The 26,620-nt window shown below is 41.8% G+C and overlaps 1 protein-coding gene across 11 annotated transcripts in view; it reads left to right on the top strand.

The window, feature by feature from the left end:
* The first annotated feature begins 2,072 nt into the window (after positions 1-2,072).
* The window catches only part of PHACTR4 (phosphatase and actin regulator 4), a 100,436-nt gene continuing 75,888 nt past the window's right edge, over positions 2,073-26,620 (top strand). For 3 of the 11 annotated variants that reach the window (XM_060624721.3, XM_060624718.3, XM_060624714.3), the window contains exons 1-2: positions 2,129-2,286; positions 21,989-22,037. The gene's annotated coding sequence lies outside the window, so the exon portion shown is untranslated. Of the gene's footprint in view, positions 2,287-21,988; positions 22,038-26,620 lie in introns of all 11 variants that reach the window. The other 8 variants (XM_060624720.3, XM_060624717.3, XM_060624713.3 and 5 more) reach the window with 4 other exon arrangements.

Below are 26,620 nucleotides of genomic sequence, written 5' to 3'. Positions count from 1 at the left end.
TGGCTGCCATACATCTGCCTTCTTGGTTCCCCAGGTGACCACTGATCTTTTTTCATTAGAGTTTGGTTTTCCTAGGGTTTTATACAAATGGAGTCATACAGAATGTACTCCTTTATGTCTGGCTTCTTTTACTCAGCACAATAATTTTAAGATTCATCATGTTGTGTGAATCAATAGTTCATTCCTTCTTATTGTTGAAGAGTATCCATTGTATAAGTATGAAGGACATTTGAATTGTTTCCAGTCTTAAGCTATTACAAATAAAGCTGCTATGAACATTCATGTTCAATCAAGTCTTTGTGTAGATGTATGCTTTCAGTTTGTCTTGGGTAAATACCTACAGTGTAATGGTTAGACCATATAGTAGGTGTATATTTAATTTTTTTAATTAAAAAAAATTTAATGTTTATTTTTGAGAGAGAGAGAGACAGAGTGCAAGCGGGGGGAGGGACAGAGAAAGAGGGAGACACAGAATCCAAAGCAGGCTGCAGGCTCTGAGACGTCAGCACAGTGCCCAACTTGGGGCTCAAACTCACAAACCACAAGATCATGACCTGAGCTGAAGTTGGACGCTTAACTGACTGAGCCACCCAGGCGCCCAAGTGTATATTTAATTTTTAAAGAAACTCCAATACTGCTTTCCAAAGTGGTTGTATCATTTTACAATGCCACCAACAGTGAATGAGAATTCTTGTGGCTCTACATTCTTGTTAACACTTGATCACTTGATATTACAAGTCATGGTGTGTAGATTATCTCATTGTGGTTTTAATTTGCATATCCCAAACATCTTTCATGGTTTATTTGCCACAGGTTTATCTTCGTTTGTAAAACATCTGTTCAAATCATTTTTTAAGCTGGGTTGTTTGCCTTAATGAGTTGAAATTGTTTTAGATATCAGTCCCTTGTTGCATGTAGGTTTTGCTGCTATTTCATCCCAGTGGGTGGCTTCCCTTTTCATTTTCATAAGTGTCCTAAAGAGCAACATTTTTAATTTTAATGACTTACGATTTATCAATTTTTTCTTTTATGACTGTGTGTTTGCAGGTCATATAGATTGTTTTCCCTCATTTTCCTCTAGCAGCTTTAGGTTATACACTTAGCTCTAATTTGGACTTGACACAATGGGGTTGGCATTTAGCAAGATCATCTGGCAGCAGCAAGGATGGTGTTTGGAGGAAAAGAGCCCAGAGGCCTGAAACTAGTGAGACGAGCGAGAGAGGACCGTTGCTTGCTCTAGTTAATGGTGATAGAGGAAATGGAACGGTGAGGTCTATGGGATATAGATTGACTGGACTTAGTGGGCTGAAGAAGGTGCCAAGAATGATTCCCGGGTTGCTTCTTTATACACTAGATTGAGGATAACAACCTCCACCACCTCCTCCTCCTCCTCCTCCCCCACCCCCTCCTCCTCCTCCACCTTCTTTTTAAGATTTTATTTTTAAGTGATCTCTATACCTTAGAAGGCCTGGAACTTACAACCCTGAGATCAAGAGTAGCATACTCTACTGACTGAGCCCTCCAGACACCTTGAGGATAACTTACTTCTAAGTTTTTGTATTTTAAACTGGCCCTCAATAGTTTGTTTTGGGTTTTTTTAGTTTATTTATTTACTTTGAGAGAGAGCGAGCGAGCTTAGGAGGGGCAGATAGGAGAGAGACTATCCTAAGCAGGCTCCTCGCTGTCAGCACAGAGCCAGATGCAGGGCTCAAACTCATAAACCATGAGATCATGACCTGAGCCAAAATCCAGAGTCAGACGCTTAATACTGAGCCACCCAGGCGCTCCATAGCGTTTTCTTTTGCAGAAACTATATTTGAAATTTGACCAGATAGGGGCTGGACACGGTTTTCTAAAACAGCACACGTACGTCAGCTCCTCCCTAGACACTGCCTGCAGCTGAACTTGTTTCTGTGCTCCTACGTCCAAAGACCTTTGCCCGCGGGCACTAGTTAAGCAGTCCAAGTTTTCATACCAAGGTTGCCAGCAGCGGGTGGCGCATGCCCAGAGAGGCCGTGTGAGGCCTACAGACCCGGAGCATAAGGCGGAGACGTTCCCGCCATCTTGTCCAGCCCGCAAAGCAGCTGGCTCTGGCTGGAGACTACGAATCCCGTGAGCCTCCGCGGGGGCACTTCCTACCCCTCACTGTCGGGCCAGCCTCGGCTCCCCCCTCCCCAGGGCCGAAGGCTCTGGCTGCAGCCTGGCGGCGGGCGGGCCAGGTAGGATTTCCGGGGGAAGCTACTGTTGGAGGCTGAGGAGGCGGCGGCGGCCACCCGGGTGATTTCGGTGAGCAAGGGAAAGTGAGCGAGAAGTACACTGGGTCTGGTTGCGGGCGTCTCTTAGGCTCGCGCCGCGTTCTAAGCGCCGCAATGAGGTCGCGGTCTGGGCGGGGGTAACGGCCCGAACCGCGAACTTGTCGGTCCAGGGCAGGGCGGGGCGGGCTGGGCCGGGGCCGCCGCCTCCTCCTCCGCCCTCCCACAACGGTCCCGCCGTGGTTTCTCAGCCTGCAGTGTGTCCCGCGAAGGCTGGCCCTCCCCTCCTCCCGCGACTTGGCGGGGCCCTTTTGTCTGGGCTGCCCCTTTGTGCCAGTGCGTGGGGTCGCCTCCTCCGGGGAGCCCTCCGGGCCGGTCCTTGATGGGGGCCCGTCCCAGGGGATCCGGTTACGGTAACCGGATCAGGTCAAAGTCCATTTTAAAAACCCGTCATGGGTCGGACCTCTGCATCCCGGCTGGGCAGAGCGGAGGCTAGGAGCCAGGCAGTGGCAGACGGAGTTTCTGTTGAAAACCCTTGAGGTTATTGTCTAACTCTGAAATGTAGCCCCGCGCGGCTTTGGGACACGAATCTCCAGGCATTTTTCTCGGTAGGGGGATGGGCCTGCGGAAAAGAAGTGAGCCCCCTCCCCGGGATACTGGGAAGGGACCTAATTTGCTGCCGTGTCTGCTGTATAGGTTGCAGTTGTGATCGGGGAACCAAAGAACCAGTGCGGTTGAGCAGAATGGTAGTTCACATACGTCTTGAATCTCGGAGAAGAGAAAGTGATTTATAGGGCAGCGAGCAGGCTTTTCATTCATTGCATGCAGAAAAAAGTTACTGGACTTCTTCATCCAGGCGCCCAGTTCGTCTCCCTTCGGACCCGCGATCCTTTTATTTCTTCTGCTTGAAGCAAAGTTGGAAGAAACGTCCATTAATAGAAGGATCTGCGTTATAGCGAAACCAGAAACCTAGTAGCTTCAAGAAAGCAACAAAGAGACTACTAGTTCACCAAGTAATAGAAATGAAGCCAGTTTGAGGGAGGATAGTAGTAGATCCTTACTGAAACCAGTGAATTGTGTGGATTTAATCAAATTTTGTTAGTGGTAATTTCATCCACGTTCCGTTGGAAGACTGCATTGCGAGATTCAGCATAAGGCAAAGCTTTATAAACGCCGCGGCGGTGGCTGCTATTGAAAAATAATTAGTATTTCAGGTCTCTGAAATGAGGATAACCAGGACCCTTTTACATGAATCAGGGAATGATATTAAAGTTATATAGGTTAAATTCCCTCCCTAGTCAAGTATGCAAAATAAAGCCTATTGTACTTTATTATTTTGATCTCTCATAATGGAAGTGATTAACTCTGGGAATCCAGATTGTGTTAGTAATATTGTGCAGGGATTGAGGTCTTTAATGCAATTGTTCCCTTCAGGTTTTAATCCAGTCGTGAGTAGGGATTGGTTGTTTTCCTGATTGTGTTTTGAAGAAGTGTCCATAGAATTGCTCTGGAAGTTTTAAAAATAATCCAAGGAACAGGGGCACCTGGGTGGATCATTCCCTTAAGTATCAGACTCTTGGTTTCAACTCAGGTCATGATCTCAGGGTTTGTGAATCTGAGCCCCATGTTGGGCTCTGTGCTGACAGTGTGGATGGAGTCCGCTTGGGATTTCTCTCTGTCTCTGCCCCTCCCCAGCTTGCTCGCTCACTCGCTCTCTCAAAATAAATAAACATTAAAAAAAAAAAAAAAAAGGAACATCAGTTACTAATGACTGGCTGTTATCTGTTGAAATATGACATTGCTATTAGTGTTATTTTTTGAAAACAGCTCATCATATATATTATGTAATTTCTTACTGCAGTTCTCTGAGGTGGTGGTTCTCATTTTATTGGTGATAAATGTTCAATTCACAGCCTCTAAAATGTTAAGTGACTTGCCTAAAGTCACACAGTTAACCCAGATAGGAAATAGTAAACCATACTTCAGTCCAGTGCTCTTTCCATTACTTCACACCTGTTGCAATTACTCATTATACCACCGTGAACAGCTTATGATTTATTGACATTTAAATATTGGAGAAAAATAATGGAAATATATATATATATATGTATATATATATATATATACATATATATATATATATATTTTTTTTTTTTTGGAAATATTTTCTAAGCAGAGAAAAGTGACTTAAAATGAACTGGAGTTTTTATTTTTCTATTTAAAGAATTAAAAAAAATTTTTTTTAACATTTATTCATTTTTGAGAGACAGCACAAGTAGGGGAGGGGCAGAGAGGGAGACACAGAATCCGAAGCAGGCTCCAGGCTCTGAGCTGTCAGCACAGAGCCCAATGTGGGGTTCGAACCCGTGAACCGTGAGATCATGACCTGAGCCGAAGTCGGACGCTCAGCTGACTGAGCCACCCAGGCGCCCCGGAACTGGAGTTTTTAGAACATCAAATGATGTCATACTAAGCCATAAATCATCCTGAACGTTGGTCCCATCACCTTGTTTGGTGGTATGTTGTGATTGCCTTGTGCTTAGGCCCAGTGGAGGTGGAAGAGTGGTGAGTTACTGGGCTGTGGTTTTGTCTAATCATTACTAGCAAGTTTTGATTAATCTTTCCTTAAAGGTTTTTAAAGAAATATGTTGGAGAACATCTATACAGCACTTTTGGCTGCTGGAAATAACATTGAAGAAAGAACTGAACTTCAGATTCTTTTCTGGCCAAAGTCAAGACTCAAGAAAATGCTTTCTTTGGTGTTTGCTTTTAGTAAAAACTTTTAATTAGTTTCAAACCTGCAGTTAAATCTTGGCTTTATGTCAGTACATGCCATGAATGTGACATCAGAAATAGAAACTTACTTCACCTCCTTTACTTAAATTCTTCTTAGGTAAAATGCATAACATGCCAGTGGAATTGAGTCAATACAATTGGTCTAGCCTTTCTAACTAGTAGAAGCCTGTTTTAAATCTCTTTTATTATGCCATCATAATGAGAAGGAACTTTTTTCCTTGTGTGTTTTGCTGTTGGTCTACTTTATTTCCAAATCATTTCATCCATTCATCTAGTCAACATAAACTTATTGGAGGCCTGTTGTGTTCTAGACACTGGATCGGATTCCTAGAAACCCAGGAATCAGATCCTGGGGACAAAGCAGTGAAAACCAAGTCTTTTCCTTTTTGGGGCTTATAGACTGATTAGAGGTAGAGTAGTTGGACAAGTCAGACAGTAAGTAAGTACTAAATAAAATCCTCTCTCATTAATGTGTAACCTTGAGCAGTAACCTCTTTGAAGGTTAGTTTTCTCATCTTCAACATGGAGATAATCAGTCCTGCTCCATCTACCTTGTGGAATTATTTCCAGAAGTCAGAGGGTATTTGGTTGCATTATACCCTTTAGAAAAGGAAAAGGAGCATTGGAAGAAGGTTGTTTATAAAGAAAGAGACAAAGAGAATGGATGGATTCTCTGGTCTAAGACAGTCCGATGTCTCATTGTAAAAAACGTTCTGTGACTGTTAGTCACGTCTTCATGTAGCTCTCATCAAATAAGACTTTTTTTCTTTATTATTTATTTAGAGAGAAAAATCGGGGGAGGGGCAGAGAGAGAGAGAATCCTGAGTAAGCTACAGGCTCTGTGCTGAGCCACACGAGGGGCTTGATCTCAAGATAGTTAGATCATGACCTGAGTCCAACACTTAACCCACTGAGCCACCCCTACACCCCTCCTATAAGACCTTTGTATTCTGTATTGTCACAGTTAACTGTCTTAACGGCAAGGACTATGTATGTCCTAGTCTATTTCCTTACTGCTTAGCACATAGCTCCAAATATTTCTTTGGAATTTTATAAATATTTGTTGAATGAGTGAATTAATAACAAAAGTGGGCAGGGGCAGTCGTGGAGAATACAAGAACACAAATGCAACGCCAAGTATGTTTCTTTTATTCAGATTTTTATTTTGCTCATTGCATGCTAGGATCTGGGTTATGTTCTGGAGATAGATGTAAAGGTATCGAGCCTCTTCCTTGAAAAGCTTGCAACATTGCAACACCTAATTGTGGTGTTGAATACCAAGTTCAGGAGAGCTGTGTACAACCTAGGAAAGGGACTGAATGATTCTGTTTTGTAAACTGTGAAGGAAGACATTACAGAGGAAGTGATTTTGGAGCTTGTTCTTGAGGGATGAATAAGAATTCACCCAGTAGACCCATTACTATTAAGGTTATTCCAGCTTGATTCCCCCAACCACTACCACCCCTAATCAGCCAGAGGAAGCAGTTTGGGCATAGGAATGGAGGTGAAAAAGTATAAGGTGTGTGTCTGGAAAAGAGTGAGTACTCTGGTATAGCTAAGAGGGTTTTGCAGTTGGGGTTTTTTTTTTCTTTAATTTTTTTTTTTATTGTTTATTTTTGAGAGAGAGAGAGAGAGAGAGACAGACAGACAGACAGAGTGCAAGGGGGGAGGGGCAAAGAGAGATGGAGACAGAATCTGAAGCAGGCTCCAGGCTCTGAGCTGTCAGCACAGAGATTGATGGTGGGGCTCAAACCCACGAACTGTGAGATCATGACCTGAGCTGAGGACAGACGCCTAACCAACTGAGCCACCCTGGAGCCCTGGGTTTTGCCATTGGTTTTTAACATGTTTTGGTTCAGATGCCCCCTCTAGGAAATTTGATAAGAACAATGGTTTGTCACCCCAGACAATTGCACATAAGCAAATGTATATAGTTTTAGAAGGTTGTGGAATACTTAGTGGGGTGGGGGTGGGGTCTCTGGACATCTGGGGTTGAGCAATTGAAGAGTATAGTGACTGGTGAAAGGAAAGGTTGATGGCCAAGTGCTGAGAAGGGTTCAAAACTTTTCACTAAAGAGTTTAGGTTTTATGATTAGGGAATTTTTAAACCATCAAAGGTTTTTAAATTTTTTTTAATGTTTTATTTTATTATTTTTGAGACAGAGAGACAGAACATGCATGAATGGGGGAGGGTCAGAGAGAGAGGGAAACACAGAATCCAAAACAGGCTCCAGGCTCTGAGCTGTCAGCACAGAGCCCAACGTCGGGCTCCAACTCACGGAGTGTGAGAACATGACCTGAGCCAAAGTCGGACGCTCAACCGACTGAGCCACCCAGGCGCCCCAACCATTAAAGGTTTTTAAAGCAGGTAGTTGGCATAATCTGATCTGTTTTTGAAAGGTAATTGCTTGCTGTCTTTGGGTAGGTTAAAGGGTTTAGGAGAGATAGAGTAAAAGCTAAGAAGAGTCGGATTTCAGGGCCTTTTTTGTTTGATTTGATTTTAAAAGATGGAAGAGATTTGAAATATTTTGAGGTAAAGGAGAAGGAGCCAGCAGAGTGGCAGTTACTGAAGATCTGCACAAGAGAAAAGGGAGATGATAAAGGAGCCCTGGAGAGGTGAGCCTTGAAAGGGAAACAGGAAAAAAGGATGGAGGAAGATGTATTTGGAAGTGATGGAGATGGGAATTGAAATTGGAGTAGGTACCAGCCACATAGGTACTTTCATATGTGTTATTTAATTTTACAAAATTCTGTAGAGTGAGTGGGCATTCTCATTTGACAGTTGAAGAAATTATGTTTCAGCAAGATTAACTTCATTTCCCAAAGGCACCATATAAGTAACAGAAGAAGTCTGGGGTCCAGATATATTTTGACTGCAAAGCTTGGGATCATAATTTCTGCCTTATAAGGTTGGTTAATGTCTAATGTGACCTCTTTTTTGTCTCCCTTTCCAATGGAAGGGGTTAAATTATCTGCAGAACGATAAAAGGCTAGAGTGGGCTAGATGACTTCAGAGAGTGTTAAAAGTTTTGCAATGGCAGTTGTGGAAAAGGCAAGGGGGCCAACCAAAGATGAGCAAAAGGGCTATTGAACAGTAATTTAGGACCTAGCTGGAGGTCAGACACGAAATTTCTGCTAGTCCACATGTTCTGTCTCCTACATTCTCAGTAAAGCAGCATCTCTTGAATATTGTTGATGTCGGCCTTTGAAAAAAACACACTATATTGTAATAGAAGGCTTTGGTGCCACCATCTCTGAGCAGATCACAAGCCTTGTGCTACAGTTTTCTCATCTCTTAAAGAGTGGATTAGTTGGTCTCTTAAATTCTATGGTTTTTATGACTTACAACCAAAAACATTCCAGGGAATTTTAGGAGAGGAAGTGTGTTTAGTATCTGTTTGATTTTTAGGGAAGAGGTGGTTGAAACCATACATCTTTCAGATTCAAGCTTAGTTTTCCGTTTAACTTCTCTATTATGTTGAAAGCACCAGGTGTTGGTTTTGACAATCTGAAAGTTCTGACCTATTTACTCAATATAATGCAGTTCCTACCTTTGGAGTCTGAAGACCTGGTTCTAGTTCCAGCTATATCATGTTGTAGCTGTGAATATCCAAGTCAGCTAACCTTAAACTTTAGTTTCTTCGTCTATAAGATAGGGATAACCATTTCTTCATGGGGTTTTAGATGAGATAAGATTTGTGTCAGGTCTTTATAGATTGTATAGTGTTTAATAAATATGAAAAAAGATACTATTTCTGACAAAGGAGAAAGGTAGTACTGGGATGCCTGGGTGGCTCAGTCGGTTGGGCGACTGACTCAGTGGGTTGGGCGACCGACTTCACTCAGGTCATGATCTCACAGATCGTCAGTTCGAGCCCCGCGTTGGGCTCTGTGCTGACAGCTCAGAGCCTAGAGCCTGCTTCAGATTCTGAGTCTCCCTCTCTCTCTGTCCCTCCCGGGCTCACATTCTGTCTCCTTCAAAAATAAATAAACATTAAAAAAAAAAAATTTAAAAAAAAGGTAGTACTGTGATCAGTGCGGTAGGAGAGAGGAAGCACTGGTTTCAAGTGCATCCTTCTGTTCAGGTGTCCTGAGTGGCAAGGGAAGTCTGTCAGGATGTGAGCTGTCAGTGTATTGATTTAGAAGTTGATTTGTGGTATATGATGTTGCTGGGTGTTTCTGTCAGGTATACGTTTCAAATCAAATCTAATCTTGAATCAAATCTGACAAAAAAACTCCATTGTTAAAATTCTCTACATTTATTCTTTCAAATGTGAGCTTGTTAGGCACATTTCCAGGAGTATTTTTTAAATATATATATTTTTTAATGTTTATTTTTGAGAGAGAGAGAGCGCGCGCATGCATGCAAGAGTGTACTAAAGCAGGGGGAAGTGCAGAGAGAGAGGGAGACAGAATCCTCCTAAGCAGGCTCCAGGCTCCACACTGTGAGTGCAGAGCCTGATGTGGGGCTCGAACTCATGAACCATGAGATCATTATCTGAGCCGAAGTTGGGTGCTTAACCAGCTGAGCCACTTAGGTGCCCCTCCAGGAGTATTTTTTAGATAGATTTTGACTATTTTATTTAAGACTAGATAACAATCTTATGATTGTCTGACAACTTAAATGCATCACTTGGTTTGTTTGTTTCCTCTCTGGGGCTGATTTTGTTGGAACTCTACATTTTAATCTCTTACAGAGAACTCCCCTTTCCCCACCTTTACCCTGCACATGCCATCTAAGTTTTTACCAGTGTACTTAATTCTCTCTACCCAGCTGCTTACTCTCTCCTTTGCATTTTGATAGGAAATACAGTGTCAAAAATTGGTGTTGAAGATTAATGATTCCTCCTTAACTTGAGTGATCCCAGAGCACTTTGACCATATCTCTGCAGGGCACTTTTCTCTATTTAGTTTACCTCTTTATTCTCCCCTACTAAACAGTTACTGTTTATGGAAATAAACTGAGTTTTAAAGAATCGTATGTTGTGGGTTTCAACTTGTTTAACTATTACATAGGTATTGCATGTGTAACTTTTTTCTTTAAAATGAAATCACTAAAATAAAATTGCTAAAATAAAATAAAATTACTAGATGAACATTTATATAGTTCACCACCCAGTGAACCACCCAGGCACATCCTTATCCATTCATCAGTTGATGGACATTTGGGCTCTTTCCATAATTTGGCTATTGTTGATAGCGCTGCTGTAAACATTGGGGTGCATGTGCCCCTTTGAATCAGCGTTTTTATAGCCTTTGGGTAAATACCGAGAATGCAATTGCTAGGTCGTAGGGTAGTTCTACTTTATTTTTAAGTAATCTCTACTCCCAGTGTGGGGTACTAACTCAAAACCCCGAGATCAAGAGTCGCATGTTCTCCTGACTGAGCCAGCCAGGTGCCCCAGAAAAATCAATTTTGATGTGTGGGATAAAGATGTTATTCCAAGTTAATTTTTTTCACAGTTAACTATTATTCCTGGTAGCATTTGTTTTGTGACGACATTTGGAGTTTCGGAAGACACTAAAAGTGTTCTTTTTTTCTTCTTCTTCTTTTTTTAATGTTTATTTATTCTGAGAGAGAGAGAGTGCAAGGGAGAGGGGCAGAGAGAGAGAGAGAGAGAATTCCAAGCAGCTCAGTATGGAGGCTGACGTGGGGCTGGCTTTCAGGACTGTGAGATCATGACCTGAGTGGAAATCAAGAGTCTGATCCTTAAGCGACTGAGCCACCCAGGTGTCCCTCAAAGTGTTATTAATCTTCAGCTAGTAATGTCCACCTAGGTCATTAGAAATTTAAAATCTTTATTCCTGAGTGGCAGAATCAATCAGTAGAGCATATGACACTTGACCTTGGGGTTGTGACTTTAAGCCTCACATTGAGTGTAGAGATTACTTAAAAATAAAATCTTAAGGGAAAAAAAAGTGGAGCCCTGAAACATTTCCCCCTCCCCCTCCAGTGAGTGACGAGTAGAAAGAGGGACAATTTCTAAGGGAGACATAGCTCTTCTTCCCTTCTCTCATGGACAAATCCCTTTTATTTATGTTTTAAATGTTTATTTATTTATTTTTGTGTGAGAGAGATAGAGAGGGAGGAAAATAATCTAGTGCAGGCTCTGGCCAACAGCAGAGTTTCTCAGCAGAGAGCCCCCCATGCAGCCTGAACCCGCGAACCAGAACGGAAGATAAAACCTGAGCTGAAGTCAGCAACTTCACCAACTGAGCCACCAAGGTCCCCAATGGATAAATCCCTTTTTAAAATGCTGTCCTTCAGGGCACCTGGGTGGCTCAGTTGGTGAAGTGTCTGATTTCAGCAAGGTCATGATCTTTCGGTTTTTGAGTTTGTGAGTTTGTGAGTTTGAGCCTGGGCTCTGTGCTGACAGCTCGGAGCCTGAACCCTGCTTTGGATTCTGTGCCTCCCTCTCCCCCTGCCCCTCCCCTGCTCACGCTCTGTCTGACGGGGTCTCTCTCTCAAAAATAAATAAACATTAAAAAACTAAAATTAAAATGCTGTCAGTCAATACCAAAGAATATAGAACCAAGTCACCGGGCGTGAAGAGTACTTTCCATTTTCTTTTACTTGCACACACCCTACTACTTTGCCTCCCGTCCCTTCCTCTAAATTTAAATTTGAGGGAGAGCATTAAGATTCAGAATATGGGTGTGTCTCTGCTTTATGTATTAAAAGATGACACAATGCCTCTTGCCTGTTGGTGATACCAGTGAGACTGGACATTTTTCTAATAGTCTTTTGCATACTCTAATGCTTACATAAAATTAGGTAAGAGATAAGTAGTTTCTGGAACAACATCTTTATGTAATTGGGAGAGGGGCTTCACCCTTTCCCTAAAGCCACGGGCCAGTAAGAGCCATTCTGTTAAATGAATGCATCTTTGCGGTCTGTGGCATGAGATAAGTCTGCAACTGCAGTAATCATTGCACACTTTATATTTTTAATTGTGGTAAAATCACCATTTTAACCTTTTTAAGTATTCAACTCAGTGGCGTTAAGAACATTCACAACATGGTGCAGCCATCACTGCTAGCCATTTCTAAAACTTTCCATCATCCCAGACCGAAACTCTACCCAATAAATAATAACTCCCATCGCCTCCCCTCTCAGCCCCCGGTAACCTCAATCCTATTTTGTGTCTGTATTAATTTGCCTATTTCAGGTGTCTCATATAAGTGGAATCATTTAATATTTGTCTTTTTTGTGTCTGACTTCTTTGTATTTTTAAAACTATCTCTTTGTGCTTACAGAAAGAAGAAAATATTTTGTAGCAATGAGAAGCCCTCCTGTAACCTCTTAACTCTCTGGAGGAAAGACATCATTCAGATAAAGTAGAAAAGCAAGCATTTAACTATTTTTAGGGCATTCTTGTTAAGGAATTAAAAATAAAGGTTTAGGGGATTTGGTAAGTAAAATATTTTGGTACGTGCTAGTGAGTTTGTAGGGCAGAAAAGCAAGGAAGATATTAAAGAACAGTTGTTGAGCAACTTCTTCCTTTTAACTACAAGAGATTTAAAAGGGTTAGCCTCCTAAACATCAATTAGGCCATATTAAATTCCTCCCATCCAAGTACTAATCAGGCAAGACCTTGTTTAGCTTCGAGATCAGGGTGGTATGGCTGTACACAGCCATATTAAATTCGTGTAAATAATGAGCCCAAATATTATTTCATGAGGAGATATTTATACTTGGTATCACTATGATCCAGACGTACTGAAACTGTTTTAAGTCCATTTAAGTCTTTCTGCAGATAAGTTTTACTAGATTTCTAACACCATACAGATATACGTAACCAAACTTCATCAATTAAAAAGAAACTTTGGGGTGCCTGGGTGGCGCAATCAGTTGAGCATCCGACTCTTGATTTCAGCTCAGGTCATGATCTCATGGTTCATGAGATCCAGCCCCATATCAGGCTCTGCACTGACAGTGTGGAGCCTTCTTGGGATTCTTTGTCTCCCTCTCTCTTTGTCCCTACCCTGCTTGCTCTCTCCCTCAAAATAAATAGATAAACTTAAAAAAAAAAATTTTTTTTTAAGAAACTTTAATTATAAGTTTGAATTTAGTCCCATTTATTTCAGAAGCAATAATATGATTAATTATGCATATCTTAAAAGTAAGATCCCTTTGCTGAGAACTGTATTTTTCCTGAAAACAGTGTCATTTGTCATAATTCCCTAATGATATTTCCTGAGAGTACTTTTGATTATTAGTGAACCACACCTCTATTTTAAAGAGCTGATTCATGCCTCTTAGTGGTAACAGAAAAGACCGTGTTTAATTAGGAGGAGGAGGTTAGTTTTTCTTGAAGCTGGGGGTGGGGGTTAGTCCCATTTTTAAGTCTTTACCCTTAAGTAATATGTTAGATGTTGGTTATTTGTGCTTAAAAATAACCTTTTCCTAAGTGTAACTTTTTTTTTTAAGTTTTAAATGTTTATTTATTTTTGAGAGAGAGAGAATGAGTGGGAGAGTGGCAGAGAGAGAAGGAAGCACAGAATCTGAAGGAAGCCTCTGAGCTGACCTGAGCCTAAGTCAGATGCTTAACTGACCGATCCACCCAGGCACCCCAGTGTCACTTTTTTGGAACAGACTTTTTATTTTATTTTTTTAAGATTTTGTTTCTGGGGTACCTGAGTGGCTCAGTTGGTTAAGCATCAGACTCTCGGTTTTGGCTCATGATCTCACCGTTCTGGGATTGAGCCCTGTGTTAGGCTCCACACTGACAGCACAGAGCCTGCTTGGGATTCTCTGTCTCTCCTCCTCTCTCTTCCCCTCTCCCCAGCTCACGCTCTTTCTTTCAAAATAAATAAACTTAAAAAAAAATTTTTACTTTTAAGTTATTTCTCCACCTAATGTGGGGCCCGAACTCATAACCCCAAGATCAGAGTCACACACTCGTCCGACTAAGTCAGCCAAGTGCCTCTTGGACAGACTTTTAAAGACAGAAATGTTTTTTCTGTGTCAATCATTAATAGCTTTTATTCCTTGTTTCATTTTGAGTGTCCAGGATAGGCTCAAGTTGTAAATACAGATATAAATGAGTCTACCAAGAATACACAATTTTTCCTAACAAGGTATATACTTTTGGAGGTATTGTTTGGTATGCTGGTTGAACCAATACTAGAAGTAAAAAGGCAGCGGAACAATATTTTCAAAATTGTATAAGAAAACATCTGTCAACCGAGAATTGTATACTCAGTAAAATAATATGTCAAAAGTAAATTTCAAAGAAAAAATTTCAAACAAAGGAACTGAAAGAACGTGTTCCCATGGAACCTCCCCAGAGGAACTTATGAAGGAAATCTGCCTCTTGGACTCAAGGGTCTAAGATGCAAAGGGGAATGATGAGCAAAGAACACATGGACATTAAGGAAAATCTTAAGGACTGACTTGAAAAAGTAACATCTTATTTGTGGGTATAGCAATGGAAAGTACTCAAACAAATATAAATAGGGAGGGGGCTTGAAGTCAAAGCATTCCAAGAGTTCCTGTATAATTAGGAAGGAGAGTAAAGATATTAACTAACTTTAGACTTCAGATAAAATATTCATGTCAGTCTTTAAGAGGTAACAATGAAAGAATAGAAATAGAATACAAATAAACAGAAATGAGGAAAAGGAATAAGAAAAAAATGATACAGCAGAGGGCAAAAAAGGAGAAAAAACCTGAAAAGTTGAACAAGTGAAAAAAAGAAAGTAGGGTGGTAAAAAGGAACACAAATATCTCTTAATCACAAAGAAATAAATTAGATCGTTTTCCCCAAAAACTCTGTTTAAAAGACAAAGATGGTCCAAGCAGAGACGTAATAAAGGAGGCCTAAATAAATGGGAGAGACATAAAATATTCATGTTTGGAAAACTTTGTATTATAAAGAGGACAGTTCTCTCCAGTTTGAGTTTTAGATTAAATTTAATTCTAATCAAAATTCCAGTAAGTTTTTTTCATGGAATTTGACAAGCAGATTCTAAAATGTATATGGAGCAGGGGCGCCTCGGTGGCTGAGTTGGTTGGGCTCTTGGTTTCGGCTAGGGTCTTATCTCGTGGTTTCATGGGTTCGAGCTCCATGTCGGGCTCTGCGCTGGCAGCACTGAGCCTGCTTGGGATTCTCTTTCTCCCCTCCTCTCTCTCTGCTCCTCCCCAACTTGTACTGTCTCTGTCTCTCAAAATAAAGAAACTTTAAAATAAATAAATAAATAAAATGTATATGGAACAGCCAGCACACTTCTGCAGATAAGATGGGGAAACTTGTCCTACTTGATTACAAGACTTATCGTCAAACTGATTATTAGAGTGGTTTTGGCCCTGGGATCATAAAATAGACGGGTAGAATAGTATAGTGCTGGGAGAGAGACCAATGAATATAGGGAAAGGGATATGTGACAAAGGTGGCATTACAGATCAGCGGATAAATTATTCAGTAATGGACTGAGATCATTTGTTACTCATAAAAAAACAAAATGGTTGTCTATCTAATACCATACACAAAAATCAATTCTAGTAGCATGGATGACCAAAATGTGAAAGGTAAAATTTTTAAATGTTAAAAAGAAGGTATAAGAAAATATCTGGCTTAGCTCAGGTTTTATATAGATTAACTTAGCAATAAGTTAAAAATAGAAATAAAATGGGATGAAGGGATAGGATGTGATGGACAGGGATATGGTATTTTAGACAGGGTAGTCCGAGAAAAGCCCCTCTGAGCGAGTCATATATGAGTTGTCACGTGAAATAAAGGGAGTAAATCATGCAGTTTGTGAGAAAGGAGCATTCCAGGCTGTTTGAACCGTACCTGCAAAGCCCTGGGATAAGAATGTGCTTGTTCAGTTACTCACAGGGTTAGTGTGGCAGGAACAGAGCAAGCAAGAGAGTGATAGGAAGTGAAGTCTATGCGTATGTAAATGGGTTAGGTTGTGTAGGATCTCAAAGGCCATGGTAAGAAATTTGGAAATAACTTCAGATGCTGTAGGGAGACACGATCTCCTTTTTTTTTTTTTTTTCTTAGAAAGCAGAGGGAGAGAGAGAGAATCTTTTTTTTTTTTTTTTTTAATGTTTTTATTTATTTTTGAGACAGAGACAGCATGAGCAGGGGAGGAGCAGAGAGAGAGGGAGACACAGAATCCGAAGCAGGCTCCAGGCTCTGAGCTGTCAGCACAGAGCCCAACGCGGGGCTCGAACTCACGGACTGTGAGATCATGACCTGAGCCGAAGTCAGACGCTCAACGGACCGAGCCACCCAGATGCCCCAGGAGAGAGAGAATCTTAAACAGGCTCCACACTCAGCGTGGAGCCCAACGCGGGGCTTGATTGCACAACCCTGGGATCATGACCTGAGCCAAAATCAAGAGTCAGATGCTCACACAACTGATTCACCCACCCAGGCGCCCCCCCCCCCCCAACTTTATTTTTTTAAAGAATCACCTGGACCACTCTGAGGACAATACAATATAGGAGCCTGAGTGGAAGAAAAAAAGTTGATTAGGGAGTTGACACACCAGTCTAGGCAGGATGTGGCCATAGCTTGGTGTTGGGTGGTGAGAAGTGTTTAGATTACGGATGTATTTTGGAGGCAGAGGCATAAAATTTGGTGATGATTTAGGTGTGGGTGTAAGAGAAAGAGAAGAGTCAGTCATGACACTAAAGTTTTTGTCCTGAGCCACTGGAAAACTTAAGTTGCCTCTTCTGAAATGATGATCCAAAATAGCAGCTAACACACTTGCCAACTCTATTTTGTTTTTTGGGTTTGGGTTTTTTGTTTTTTTTGTTTTTTTTTTTGTTTTTTTTGGTGAGTGTTCTACATCTGTTGCCCTACTATTGAATAGGGGACACTGGAAGAGCAAGTTGGGAGTGGGCAATCAAGAGGGTTTTTTTCTTGTTGTTTTTGTTGTTTTTTTAATATACTGTGTTTGAGAAACTTCTTAGATTTCCAAATAAAGATATTATATGGGCTGTGGATATGCCAGTTTGAAGTTCAGGAGAGAGATTCAGTCTGGAAATATGAATTTGGAAGTTATCAGTGTATATATTGTATTTTAAACTATAGAACTGGATGAGATGATTAGTCGGGGTTCATATTTGGGGTGTTACTCCTCCAGGAGCGTTTAGAATTATAGGGGGCTGGTTTTGCATGTCATAATTGGGGAGGCCGTGGGCATTTAATGTGGGGGGCTGGGGTAAGGGATACTAAGTGAGGGTTGCTAAATGTCCTGCAGAGTGTAGAACAGTACTCACTAAGGAACTGACCCGGCCAAAATGCTGATGATGTTCCAGGGAGGGAGAGAGTGAAGATTGGGAAGAGACAAGATTCAAGGGCCAGATCTTAGGACTCTGCAACACATAGAAGAAGAAGGGAGGAGGTTCCTGCAGGGACTACCTCAGTTGAAGTAGGAGGGGAAACAAAGACTCTTAAGAATTCCATAGACCCCAGTTTAGAAAACACTTAACAACTACTGGGGCTGTGAGAGGCAGCGAGAATATTTTGGATTCTATTGTGTCTTCAGGCGATGAAGAGAGGGTTGGGATGTGAGATATGTTTTGGAAATGACTCGTGATTTGGAGGATGAGATTTCTGGTTTGAGCAAGTAGGCGGTGAGCTAGGAAACTTGCACGAAGAGTAAGGAGTAAGGATGAATGAGGTAGATAATGAATTGTTTTGTGTATGTTGAATGGAGGTTCGTGGATATCTAAGTTGGAGATGTTCAGTGAGTTGGACATGTGAATTTGGAGCTAATAAAAAAAATGTTTTTTAATGTTTATTTATTTTTGAGAGAGAGAGAGTGCGAGCAGGGGAGGGGCCGAGAGAGAGGGAGACACAGAATCCGAAGCAGGCTCCAGGCTCTAAGCTGGCAGCACAGGGCCCGACTCAGGGCTCGAACCCATGAACGGTGAGATCATGACCTGAGCTGAAGTTGGCCCCTTAACTGACTGAGCCACCCAGGCACCCCTGGAGCTCATTCATTTAAAAAATAGTTGTTATTGTATACTTGTTATTTTCTAGGCAACTTTCTAGATGTTAGAGTGAACAGTGTTAGAGTGAGCAGTGAACAAAAATAGGTAAAATATGTGTCCTGAAAGAACTCATAATTTAATGAGAGGAGATGATAAACACAATAAAAGTACATTTATAGCATATGGTAGAAGATAAGTACTCTTGAAAAATACAAAGCTGAGAATAGAGACAAAGGAGGGGTAGGGTGATGCTGATGATCTCGATTTAAAGTAGGGTAATGAAGGCTTCACTAGGAAGGCAGCATTTTAGTAGAGATCTAAAAGAATTGCGGAATGAGTATCTGGAGGATGAGCATTCCAGGGAGAGCAAGTGCAAAGGCCCTGAGCATGCCTGGCAGGTTGAAGAAACAGTAAGGAGGCTCACCGGCCTGAAGCTTAATGAGGGAGGGAGAGAGGAGTTGAACATGATGGGGTCATGTGAGCATGGTCATAGGGTCTTATAAACTGTTGAAAGTGTTTTGGCTTTTACCTGAGCTTTTGAGAGAGATCTGGACTGAGCATATGTATAGGTGTGGGCATCATCTGCCTATGGGTGGTTATAGAAACCACGGGAATATTTGTAGCACAAGCATCCAGTTAGGTGGAGACACAAAGTAGTCTCTTCTACGAAGACTACTCAGGATTCTTTTAGCAAGATACCCTTCTGTTTGTGACTCTCTAAGGACAGAGGTGTTTTGTTAATTGAAACTTTCTGTTAGGTAACCCAGGATCATCACCCTGATCATCTAGTGATAACGTGTTTAACAGTTGAGATAGTATGAATCCTGTCTTCTCAATCTGTCAGCAAATCCTGTTGTATTTACTAAGCATTTTCAGATTTTTGATTCTTGGTTATTATTGCCATTCCACTTATGTATCAGACATTTATTCAGTGCCACATACATCTGAAACAAAGTGCTGACCTCAGGTCTGTTAGCATGAGGGTTTGAATGGAGCTTTGTTTACACAAATGAACACACTGCATTCAGGCTTCTAATGACTGTAGCCAGTATTAATCCCTTATTCTCTCTAATTCCTTTTATACTTGTTATTGGAAGATTAATACTCAACTAATTTGACTTCCTAGCTAGTCTTTTTTTAGTGGTTGCTCTGGGGATTATAATTCACATGTTACTTTAAAACAGTCTAGGGGTGCCTGGGTGGCTCAGTTGGTTGCATGTCTGACTTCAGCTCAGGTCATGATCTCATGGTTCGTGGGTTCAAGGCCAGTGTCAGGCTCTGTGCTGACTGCTCAGAGCCTGGAGCCTGCTTCAGATTCTGTGTCTCCCTCTCTCTCTACTCCTCCCCCCGCTGGCTTGCCCACGCACACTCTCTCTCAACATCTAGGCCTCTTCAGGTAGTTTTGTTGACTGCTTTTTTTCCCCTGTATATAGACCATACTTTCCTGTTTGGGTGACTCATAATTTTTTCTGAAAACTGAGCCATTTAAAATAATGTGGCAAGTTTGAAAATCAGATTCTCCCCTCCCTCCTGTGGGTTTCTTATTGCTGTTTATTTAGTGACTTTCCTGGACTAAGTATGTATAGAGCCTATATGCTTTATTGGGTATGGCCTTTGCAGTCTCTGCTTAGTTGGTTTAGTAGTTAGCCAATGATTAGACAGAGATTTCCTTAAGTGTCTTGAACCAATAAATTACCCACCCTTTGCCAAAGGTGCTGTGTCTGTATGTTGGAGTATACCTTCAATACTCCCTGCAGGTAGTTTACAACCTTCCCTTAGCCATCACTTCCTGCTTGCACAGAATTTCAAGGTCAACCGCAGGTAAGAGATCAGGGCCTCCTCTCATGCCTTTCCTGGGTTTGTGCACAGCCTGTAAATGCCTGTGCCCTTCTAGATACCCAGGAATATGTCAGAGCTTTCCAGAGTCCCTTATAGACATGTCATTCCTGAACATTTATGGGTTTTTTTCTTCAGTGTTAGCCTCCAGCTGGTATCACTGCCTTAGGCTGTTGGGATGTTAAACCACTGTCACTGACGGTTTTGAAAAATGCCCTCAGGATAGGGCTGTTCACGTGGAGCAAGCTCTGAGTGAGGTCAAATAAAGATGAGGAGCTTGGACTTTCTTGGTGCTGTTAGTCCGATCACACACTAACAGTTCTCTGAGGATGGGGCTTTGAGGGAGCTCCACGTTTGTTGTATCTTTTCCAGTAGCTGCTAGGCTGTGGTTTTCATAGCTACTGTAGTTATGGAGTTCTTCATTTTCAAGGCTAACACAAACCTGAAGAGAGGGGAATGAAAGTCAGTTGAAATGCCATCTTAATAATCACTGGAACCTTACCAAGGTTCAGCTAGTTTTGTTTTTTGTTTGTTTTGTTTTTTAAACCTTTCCTTAATGTTTATTTATTTTGAGGGAGGGAGGGAGGGAGAGAGAGAGCACTCAAGCAAGAAAGAGGCAGAGAGAGAGGGAGACAGATAATCCCAAGCAAACTCTGCACCCACAGTAGACGCAGGGCTTGATCTCATGAACTGTGAGATCATAACCTGAGCCGAAATCAAGAGTTGGTTAGTTGAATGCTTTACTGACTGAGCCACCTGGGCGTCCCTCTTTTTTGGTTTTTTTTTTTTTTAATTGCAGTAAAATATACACTACGATGTTTACCATTTAAGCATTTCTTGAGAGTATTGTCAGTGACATACTGTTCTACAACCATTACCACCCTCTATCTTCAGAAATTTTTCATCTTACCAAACTGAAACTCTATATCCATTAATGATAATTCCTCATTCTCCCCTCCTGCCAGCCCCAGGAAACACCATCTGACTTTCTGTCTCTGAATTTGACGGCTCTAGGTAAAGTGGGATCCTACAATGTCTTCCTTTTGGATTTGGCTTATTTCATTTAGCATAATGTCTCAAGATTCATCTATGTTGTGGGGAGGCTGGGTGGCTCAGTCCATTAAGCACTGGACTTCGGCTCAGATCATGATCTTACGGTTTGTGGGTTCAAAGCCTGTGTCAGGCTCTGTGCTGACTGCTCTGAGCCTGGAGCCTGCTTCAGATTCTGTGTGTCTTTCTCTCTCTGCCCCTCTCCCACTCACATTCTGTCTCTCTGTCTCTCAAAAATAAATAAACATTTAAAAAATTTTTGAAGACTCATCTGTGTTGTAATGCATGTCAGACTTCCATTCCTTATTAAGGCTGAATAATATATACCACATGTTATTTATTCATTCATCTGTTGATGAATATTTTGGTTGTTTCTACCTTTTGGCTGTTGTTAGTAATGCTACTGTGAACACGGGTGTATAAGTATCTGTTTGAGTCCCTGCTTTGAATTCTTCAGGGTGTATACTCAGTAGTAGAATTGCAGGATCATGTGATAATTTTTTTTGAAAAATTTTTTAGGAACTACCATACTGTTTTCACAATGGCTGCACCATTTTGTGTTACAGTACATAATTCTCCAAATCCTCTTGACACTTATTTTCTGTTTTTAATTTTGACGATGTAAAGTTTATCTACTTTTTCTTTTGTTGCTTGTGGTTCTGGTATCATCTCTAAGAAACTTAATTGCCTAACTAAAGGTCGTAAGCTTAGACCTATCTTTTCTCCTAAGAGTTTTATAGTTTTAGTTCTTACATTTAGGTCTTTAATTTATTTTGACTTAATTTTTGTGTTTTCTATTTCTCTAATTTCTGCTCTAATCCATATTGTTTACTTTTTTCCCAGTGTCTTATGGTAAAAGGTTAGGTTGTTGATTAGAGATCTTTCTTCTTAATTTTACTTTTTTAACATTTTTTAAATGTTTATTTATTTGAGAGAGAGAGAGAGAGAGAGAGAGAGAATCCCAAATATGCTCCTTGCCATCAACACATAGCCCAACACGGGACACGAACCCATGAACTGCCAGATGATAACCTGAGCCAAAGTCGGACACTTAATCGACTGAGCCACCCAGACAACCCTCTTTCTTCCCTTTTTATTGTAGGTGTTTACAGCTGTACATTTCTCTCTAAGCACTCCTTTAGCTGCATCTGGTAAGTTTTGGAATTGTGTGTCTTCGTTTTTGTTCCTGTCATCTACTTGTTTATACATGTTGAGAGAATAGCTCCTCCAGAATACTGGTGGGCCTCTCTTCTATCTGGGGGATGCTTAGAAGAGGGAAGTTGGTGTGGTGAACTATATCTCCTGCTGCTGCAACTGGTCTCAACATTACAACTGGTAATTATTACCTCCCTCCACTCTCCATTTCAGATTCCCCTTGTCTTCTGCTACCATCTCACCAGTCTGGATGTCCTGCTTGGTAGCGTGACCCAGACCTTCATTCCTGAAGGATCTGAACAACTAGCTACCATGCGTTTCTTAGGCCAGAGTATCCAATTTGTCTGTTTACTGTGCATTCAGAATTGGGAGAGCGAGTACCAGTAGGCACCCAAGTGGGTCATCTGGGTTTCAGATACATTGTCACTGTCCCCTTGTGGAACAGCAGCCCTACTTCTTTCTGATAATAAGGATCAGTTATCCCTGCCAAGGTGGTAATTCCTCTTCTTTGCCTACTATCCCTAGATACAAGAACTCCAAAATGCCCAGGTGGCACCCATAGCTAATAGTCTATTGGGATTCTTTTGTCTCCTATGGAAGTGTTCTTTTTTGATGATGAATATCTTTAGAGTTGCAGGGATGGGACGCACACATTCTCCAGGTGGGCCTTTGGGATTTGGTGACAAACAGGGTATCATGTTTCTACCTACCATTTTCCTGTATCCATGTATTTTTCCTGTTGAAGACATAGCATGTAAAGGTCTTTGACTTGGTGCATATGTTGCATCCTGGAGGGTGGCACTTTGATCTCATAACATATTACATTGAGTTGATCCTTCAGCTTTGCCTTCAGGCCATTTCAGTGGTCTTTAAGGTAGGAGCTTTTAGATGATGCTATTGTATGGTACCGCCAGTGGATCTCATGGTCCTGGGCCCTATCCTGCACTTAATGTGATGACATGATATTGTGTGGGATGATGCTTACTGATAGATTACAATTTTCCTGAACTCTCAGGTAGTGATGTTCCTTTGGGCAGGAAAGGCAAACCTCTACCCAGAATATGTCCTTATTCCTTTTGGAATAAATTGCTCACCTTTTCATGGTGGAAGGGGCCAAATATAGTCAGTCAACTTGCCATCATGTGGCCTATTGGTTTCCTTAAAAGGTGGTGCCATATTGGAGCTTAGTGTTTGCCTCTGTGGCTGGCCATTTGGACTTTTTGCAGCATCAGTAACTGGAGCATAACTGGGAGTTCATTCTGTTGTCCATGCATGGTATATATCTCTGCCACTATGTCCACTTTCTTTCATGTGCTCATTTTGTCAGCACTTGGGAGGCCATGACAAAAGATGGCTGACAAATTAGTTGAGTCATTGTCTGTTTGGTTGTTTAGTGCTTCTTCCATGGCACATGTTCTCTGATGAATGTTAACGTGTCGTACAAAGGTCTTAACATGTTGTATCCACTCCTATGCCCTCCTGCATGCCTCTACCCTAAGACCTCCTTGCCCCAATATGCCAGTCTTTCCACTTTTATGCCCCCTGACCAGCATTTAGGACACTTTCCTGTGAACTGTCACACCACTTCTTTGTCTACACAAAGTAGACAGTCAAGTGTACTGCTTAAAGCTCTGTCCACTGGGAGTGTTTTCCTTTACCACTGTCTTTCCGTGCCACCCCCGGAGTGGGGCTGTGCCTGTTCATTTTTGACTCATATCCGCATACAGCTATCTATGAAAAATGTGAAGTTTTTTTTCTCTGTTAGCTGGCTATAGGGCCTCCTATATGTCCAGAAAGGTATATGCTGAGGGATATTCTTGTACAACAGTGGTGGATGATATGATGATTTGGGCTCTCTGCTCAAGCTTGTGGGTCCTATTTGTGCTTGCTCTTGGTTGTATCACTTTCATCTTATGCTGTATTGTTACTGGGTACACCCGACGTTACAGCTTGGTGTGTTTCATAGAACCTAGGTCATGATGGATGCTTCTAAGTAAACGGTCACTTGGTGTCAGGTGCTCCATATCTACTAGGACACAGTATATCATGCCAGGAGTTGTGCAGAAGGCATATGATTTTCTCCTACAAGTGGCATGGGCTTGCTCCAGAACCCCAGTGGTCTGTGTAGTGATTCTCCCACTGGGGCTTGCTGTAATACCATAGGATCGGCCAGGTTGTTTGTATCACCACCCAGGCCTGCAGTCCTCTCCTGTTTTGAGCTATTCTCCAAATGCGCCTTTTTGTGTCACCTGGTTTAGAAGCCAGAGCAGTATTCTCAGGTGTTGTGCTTCCCTCTTACTGGCGGGTGATGCAAGATGCAATTATTTACTTGGATGACTTTACTTGAATGGCATGTCTTGTCAAGTCCTGACTACTAAAGATTTTACTGCTGTAATGGGTTCCTGAACCTTTGAGATATTTCTCTCTCACTTGTCTGGAATGCATGTTTCCTGACTAGGCCATCAGTGTGCTACCTACCTCTTGCTCATCTGGCCCAGTTAGCAAGATGTTATTAATATAGTGGTCACTGTGATGTCCTGCAAGAAGTCCGGATGATCTATGTCTCTTAGGACTGTATTATGCAAGAGAGGGGAAAATTGACATAGTCCTTTAAGTGAGAATCCCAATCAGGCTCTGCACTGTCAGCACAGAGCCCTACGTGGGGCTTGATCTCATGAACCATGAGATCATGACCTGAGCTGAAACCAAGGGTTGGCTGTTTAACCAACTGAGCCACCCAGGTGCCCCTCTGATTATTCTTTTAAAGTGTACTTATTGATTTTGAGAGAGAGACACACACAGAACCAGTCGGGGAGGGGCAGAGAAAGAGGGAGAGAGAGAGAATCCCAAGCAGGCTCCGTGCTGTTAGCCTGATGTGGGGCTCCATCTCATGAACTGTGAGATCATGACCTGAGCTGAAATCAAGAGTCAGATGCTTAACTGATTGCACTGCCCAGGCGCCCCAGGGATTCTGATTTTTTAGTGGAGTAACTACCCTCAGCATCCTGACCTTCCATCCTTAATTTCTTTTGATGTTTCAAATAGAGAAGTGGTCTTATTGGCAGTTTGTCTATTTTGCTTCTAGTGACATCATGTTCCATTAACTATCTCCATAAATCTGAGTCAGGACCCTTTGACTGCCACTCTGACTTTGCTGGTCTGTATGGTAATTGTGTCCCTCTGGCTTTTAACAGTTAAGTACCAGGGTCTGGGTTCCTTTGTTTTAAGCTCCTGCCATCACCATTGCTGTCAGTGGGGTTAGTTTTGTTAACAACCTCTCCTGTGCAGGAGACCAGCTATTAAACTTCCTAATGACACTGGAGCCCATCTCACCAGCACATTCTTTATGGCATCCTCCTGGCCATTCCAAGGAACATAATAATTTGATGGGTTTTCTGACCTACTTCAGCATGCCTACTTCCCTGAACCTTTGATTCCTTCCTCCACTGTCTGCCATTGTAGTTTTGGTGTTGGTACTTAGCATGGGCCATCACATTTCCAGTTTTAGCAACCTTCCTGATGGTAAGTTCACATCGTATCCTGAGGTTTTTGCCAGGGTGGTAAATCCCATATTTCCAGAGAGTAGTAGATAACCTCTTCCTTGTCAGTCTTATGTTCTGATCCTCATGTTCAGGCATCCTCAGAATTCAGTCACTGTTTAACTCCCCTGGCCCCTGCCATACATGCTTTGCTAAGTCTTGCAACTACCTTTGGTTATAATTCCTTTCTGATCTATCAGAAATAGCACTTGTGGGCTCGGTTATGTTGTGACTTACACTAGCCAGGAGGTGGCAGATCCTGAGGGGGGCATTGTTTTACTGAGCAAGATGTGGAGACCTCTGCATTATTTTCAAGTGAGAGGTGAATGCTGGTTCTTGTGGGGAGGTTGGGCCACTTTTGTAGTCTCAGGAGGTTACGGTGTATTTGGACATTTGAGATTTTGGAAGGGACATTAATCCAGTTATCTCCCTCCCATGTATTAGGGTCTCATTTTTTCCCCAATCAGGGACCTGACCTTGGCATAACATACCTCTCTTGGCTGAGCATTAACCTTCAGAGCTGGCCTATGCTGATTAACTCCTGCCACGGGTCTTCAGCTTTTTCTGTCCTGCTGCCACAGAGTAGAGTTTACCAATAAGGCTTGTGGCTTTCATATTTGACTTTCAACTGACTGTTAACTCACTCTTCGTTTTTTGTTATTACTGAGTTTAGCAATAGTCATTCAATTCAGTTGTCATTATAGTTAATTGTTTTCCCTTTGCTGGTCAAATGCCTGATACATTCAGTCAGCTAGAGCATTCCCTTCCACAGATAGACCACCACTGTTTACCACTGGTGAAAGTTTAAGAATTGGACCAGCACCTTTTACCAGGGATTATCTGTGTTAGACCTACCACCAGCAGTGGGGTCCTCACTGCCATCTAGGCTGTGAGGAATTCAGCTCCAAAACCCTTTCATACTCCCAGTTTTCTCAGGTCACTCCGACACCAGCTGTTGGTAGGTTGTGTTCTCTGAAAAGCAGACTCTGAATAGGGAGTTTAGTATTCATTCAGACTGTTTATTAGGGAATGCCCTTGGG

The sequence above is a fragment of the Panthera onca genome, chromosome C1, assembly GCF_046562875.1.
Source record: "Panthera onca isolate mPanOnc1 chromosome C1, mPanOnc1 haplotype 2, whole genome shotgun sequence".
Lineage (NCBI taxonomy): Eukaryota > Metazoa > Chordata > Mammalia > Carnivora > Felidae > Panthera > Panthera onca.
This window is presented reverse-complemented; position numbering and strand designations above follow the sequence as displayed.